Source organism: Mustela lutreola, chromosome 4 (genome assembly GCF_030435805.1).
Source record: "Mustela lutreola isolate mMusLut2 chromosome 4, mMusLut2.pri, whole genome shotgun sequence".
Taxonomy (NCBI): domain Eukaryota; kingdom Metazoa; phylum Chordata; class Mammalia; order Carnivora; family Mustelidae; genus Mustela; species Mustela lutreola.
The window spans coordinates 153,782,797-153,788,741 of NC_081293.1; positions in this window are offsets into that span (position 1 = coordinate 153,782,797).

Here is a 5,945-nt window from a genome sequence, read left to right on the forward strand (position 1 = left end):
TCAATTGAGGGATAATGAGTTGTAGAACAACCAAAGTGAAACAGAAAATTCCCTTAGTTCAAGCTTTTTGTTCTTTTTCAAGTGATGGCCACAGTGATTGCAAAGGAAAGGAATGGGTAAAGAGGAAAGAGAGATGGAGAGGCTAAGGGAAAGGACGGGGTCCAAGCTTTGTGCTTACGTACTCCAAATATACACCAAGTAGCATGCTAAAAATCCTGGACGACATACGGCACATCCCATGTTGAACGTCCAAATGGAACATTTCTAACATCATTACAGTGTTGTTCATAGACAAATAAGAATACATGGCATAAAGAAATTTTTGAATATATTTTGTGAAGTGGATGATAATAGAAGATTCACCTCTAGGGGCGCCTGGGTGGCTCATTGGGTTAGGACTCTGCCTTGGGCTCAGGTCATGATCTTGGGGTCCTGGCATTGAGTCCCTCACTAGGTTCTCTGCTCAGCAGGGAACCTGCTTCCCCCCTCTCTCTTCCTGCCTTTCTGCCTACATGTGATCTCTCTCTCTGTCAAATAAATAAATAAAATCTAAAAAAAAAAAAAAAGATTCACCTCTAAATTCTGCCTGCCCCCTGCACACACCCTCACTCACAATTGCTATGTTTTATACTTTTAAAAATATCAAAAGTCTTGGGGCGCCTGGGTAGCTCAGTGGGTTAAAGCCTCTGCCTTCGGCTCAGGTCATGATCCCAGGGTCGTGGGATCGAGCCCCGCATTGGGCTCTCTGCTCAGCAGGGAGCCTGCTTCCCCTCTTTCTCTCTGTCTGCCTCTCTGCCCACTTATGATCTCTGTCAAATAAATAAATAAATAAAATCTTTAAAAAATATCAAAAGTCTTGAGGTTGGAAATCTTCCTTCTCCTCACTCTCAGCACTCCCTTCTTCGCTCTCTGAGTACAATCACCAATTATAGTCAACTTCAGAGTGCCTTTCTCTTCAAAACACGTTTGCAATGAAGGAAAATTTATTGTTCATTTGTGAAATTTTTTCTGTAAGTAACTTAAAGTGCTCATCTTTGCATATTTTTAGGAGTACTTGGCAATAAGCATCCTTAAAAAAAATAAAGCGGAAGTCTGAAAGCTTGAACGTTGAGTATTTTATACTAATTTATAGACCATAAGTTCTGTCAAGATAGAGAGTGTCTGATTTGTGGGAAAAAACCCAAAAAACAAAAAAGCCCCCAAAACAAACAAACAAAAAAACTTCTCTATCATGTATCCTTGGAATCCAAAGAACCTTGGGTTCAAAGTGAGAACATATGTAACTTCTTTTATCCTTTATATTCGCAAAAGAAGAAGGAAAGAAATGGTGGGGGCAGGGTTGGGGAGAGGAAGGAAGGAAGGAAGGAGAATAATCCCTTAAGGGCGGAAACACTACGTTCTTAATAAAAATCTTTTATATTTGCCACATTCTCTGAATGATTTTGAGATTTTTCTCTTTATCATTGTTTTAAAGCAATTTGATTATGGCATGCTTTGGAATAGTTTTTGAGTTTCTTTTGCTTGGGTTTTATTGAGCTTCTTTGATTTGTGGGTAATGAAATTTAGAAATATTTCACCCATCATTTCTTTTTTTCTGCCCCTCTCCCTTCTTCAGGGACTCCTCTACCAAATACCCCATGGATCGTGAGGTTTTTCTATTCTGGATGATAGGAAAAGGGACTCTTCTTGGCCCTGAACAATTTCCAGAGATTGTTTCCTTAAATCCTTCCAGGTGCTTCTTTTCCCAGCTTCAGGTGGCTTTCTCACCCACAGGCACTATCAGCACTTACCTGAAGACTCCAGGGCAACTACTCAGCCAATCTGTGAGGTTCCCTGCGCAGTTTTCTCTTTTCTGGTCCTCTGTACTGTGCATTCTAGCTGCCTTGGCCTGAACTGTATTCCCAGCTCTCCCCTACAGGGCACTTCCAGGTTTTCCCCTTCCTACTACATGACCTGGAAACTCTCCAGGTAACAAACTAAGGTAATTGCAGGGCTCACCTTGAATGTTTCCCTTCTTCAGGGATCACTGTTCCTCCCTGTGCTATGTCCAAATGACTTGAAAACTGTATTTTGCGTTTTGTTTGTTCATTTCAGAACAAGGGTAAGTTAGGTCCCTGTTACTCTATCGTGGCCAGAGCATAAGTCTCAGTAAATTGAATAAATATTTGTTGAATAAATAAATTAATTCTGTGTGATCATGATGGAGACCACCTCTTTATAGTTTTCTCACTGTTCCTGTCCAGTGGTGGAGTTCATTAAAATGTTTTCTTTTTTTAAAAAAGATTTTATTTATTTATCTCACAGAGAGAGAGCAGGAGCACATAAGCAGGGGAAGCAGCAGAGGGAGAGGGAGAAGCAGGCTCCTCGCTGAGCAGGGAACCCAATGCAGGGCTCTATCCCAGGACCCTGGGATCATGACCTGAGCTGAAGGCTGACACTTAACTGACTGAGCCACCCAGGCGCCCTAAAACGTTTTCATTTAAACTTGAGAGAACAGTAGCTCCTAAGGACAAATATGTTGTTACTATTTGACAATTTTGTCAGGAAGCCATTCTGTAACAGATGAGCTCCAGCTGTTTTGTTTTTCTATCCTTAGGTCCTGCTACTAAAGATGGAAAAATCCTAGAGCCTGACTGGTCCAGCTGGAACCACACGTGCTTCTTTCGGCTTGGTGTGTCTCAGTTGACAGTCCTATCAAAGCTGCTGACTGTAACAGGAAAGTAAGGCCCCAAAGGAACCAGAGATGCTGTGTCCAAACAAAGGAGATGGATTCTGTGTAGCGTGTAGCCTCGAGAGTAAATACCCCCTACTTTATGATGATATTTATTGGATTTTTTAGTACTGAAATTTTATTGGCTTATGATACAATGAACTCACAGGTAAATGATTGTGAACTTTTTTCATTGTACTTGAAAGCGTTTTTAATGATACGATTCTTGAATGATTGCTGTTGCATCCCATTATCAGAAGAACTTACATAAGTGTGCCCTGCTGCACACACTTGGCTTCTATTCTGAACATCTAAAAATGCTCATCTACCTAACCTATCTTAGCCCTAGAGTGGCTACAAGACACGGCTAGCCTCAAGGCCTCTGGTCGGGGAACCAGGTTGAGTCAGGCAAAGAGCGCGATGTGAGGGTAAGAGGTTATAAGAGGGAAGGTACAGAAAAGGTAGCTGGAGAGATGTGTGTGTGCGTGTGTGGGTGTGTGGGTGTGGTGTGTGTATTGGAGCACAGAGACCATGATTAAGATGTAGGCCTGGGGTGTCTCTGCTGCCCAGGTAGGCAGACTGATAAAGCGTATGTGGGCAGACACTGAGCCCAAGCTTGCAGGTACAATTCAAACTGAGCCTCGAGGAATAAATGAAGAACTTATTCTCCAAGTTCTGGAAGATGAGGGGCCACAACACAGTGTCCAGGCACCTGAGGAGACATAATACAGCACTACAACCGCTTGTGACCTTTGAGGTTGGATCATTTGTTCCCCAGTGGCTGCTAACTGAAGTATTGATGCTTGGTGCGTTCCTCATGGTTATACCATCCATTTTCTCCAAGTAGCTTTGTAGATCTTCGAGCTTGTTCCTGGATACCTGGAAGTCACAGTTCTCTTTTTTAAGATTTTATTTATTTATTTGACAGAGAGAGGGAGAGGAAGAGCACAAGCAGGGGGAGCAACAGGCAGAGGGAGAGGGAAAAGCAGGCTCCCCGCATAGCAAGGACAGCCCAAGACTTGATCCCAGGACTCCAGGATCATGACCCAAGCTGAAGGCAGTCACTTAACCAACTGAGCAACCCAGGTGCCCCAACAATACTTTTTATTAAATCTCATACACTACACTATATGGCAAAATGTATAATTTTGTGCTAAATCAGATGTCACCTTATTTGGATTCTTGTACAGACATGCAGAAGTATGGGTCAAAGAGTTAGAAAGAATCTGAGATAAAAACTTAAAAATAAGGGAAATAAATGCATTATTTTTGTTCTGTGGAAGTAGAAAAAGTCATAATCTTTTCCCTTTTCATTAGTGGAGAACTTTGATTTATCTAACACTGGTGTTCTAGGAGAGTAGACATGCAGAATATTTAGAGTGGGTGGTCCATTCTTTTTTTTTTTAAGTCTTTTTTTAATTGAAATACAATAATGTATTTATATATCACATTAGTAACAGTTACTACATATCCACAATCCATACCTTGCCCTGTGTGGATCCGTATGCTGCTCAGACCTCCTTTAAGAAAGAGTTAATTTCAACTGATGGTTACTAGAGGAGAGGTGGGTAAAGGATGTGTGAAATAGGTGACGGGGAGTAAGGAGGGCACTGGTCCTGATGAGCACTGGGTGATTAAGATAAATTCTTAAAAAAAATTTGGGGGGGGGGTGCCTGGGTGGCTCAGTCAGTTAAGCATCTGACTTTGGTTCAGGTCACAGTCCCAGAGTCTTGGGATTAAGCCCCTTGTCAGGCTCTGTGCTCAATGGGGAGTCTGCCTCTCCCTCTGCCTCTGCCTCTCCCCCACTCCTGCACGCACACTCTCTCTCAAATAAATAAATAAATCATCTTTTTTAAAATTTAAAAAAATGTTTTTCTTAAAAGAATTCATTTCCCAGTTGTAGGGAATATGGTTAGCTGATAGCCTCTCACTGTTAACACCTTCAGGTCTGCTTTTGAGGTTTTGAGCTGAGGTCATGCTCTTCCCAAGGTGGCCCCAGCCAAAGACCAAGCAAGATTTCGTGAGGAAGGCCTCGTCCTTCCTCCCAGGGAGCTCCCTCCAACAAGCGACCTCGCTGTGGCTCTCCAGATGAGAGGGTAGTACCTTTGCCAGCTCTGCTCTGCGTCTGAGAGCTCGTCCTGTCCAGTCCTGCTTCACAAGTGTTGCCCTCCAAGAAACTTTTTGCGTTCCTCTCTGTCTCAGCATCTGCTTCTGACCCAGCTGAGGGAGAGGTGCGCATACCCCAAGTGTTCACCCTGATGAACTTTCCCAAACTGAACTTCCTCATGTAACCAGCACATTCAGAAGTTCATAAAGAGCATCCCGGAAGTCCTTGTGCTACCTTGCTTCTGGTCGCCACCCCTCCTAAGAGTAACCACTATCCTAACTTCTAACAACATGGATTCGTTTTGCTTCCTAGACATGAAACAGGAGGGTATCTTTGGTGTTTGACTTCTTTTGCTCAAGATTGTAGATTTTTAAACATTCTTTTAAATTCATACAGTTTAGCTGTAAGGCTTCAAATAAATGCTTGGACTTTTACATCTTTTTATTCTTCTCTCTCTCTCTCTGTCACACACACACATACAGCGAATACAATTAAATCCTTTTCAGTTCAATTTTCAATTCAATGTAGGATGTATATGAAATACAGTAAAGGTGACATAGGATGTTTGGTCTGTAAATTGGAAAATGTAGACATGCCGGGACTGTCTGTGCATCTGTTTGTTTCACACTTGCAAGATCTGTGGTTTAGCTTCCACTAGACCCGAGTCATTAGGAATAGATCACGTTTTACTATTATTATGGAGGACGGTAACTTGTTTCAAAAACCAACCAATGGACCATCAATAGCTTTACCTATGTTAAGCAGATCTTTCCTGAGTTTTAATCAATTCACTAGCTTTGCCCTAGAGAAATGGGGATCTTATTACACAGTAATTTTTTTTGCTCAATTCCGAAGACATTTCTTCACTCATTAACTACCTCATGGTTCAATAGCTTCTAGAAAAACTCTTTTTTCTTAAGCTGCTTGATATTCTAAGATTTCACCCATTAAATATATATGTTTAAAGACTTCTCACCTTTTGATTTTTACTCCCTACCCAATTTAGGAGCATTCTTGAAAATAATAAAGGGAAATTTAAAGGTATTTTGCATAAATGAATACATGTACTTATGTATATTATACGTAGTCCTCGGTGAGAGGGCGGCTTCTAAGGTCTTTTTATTTATA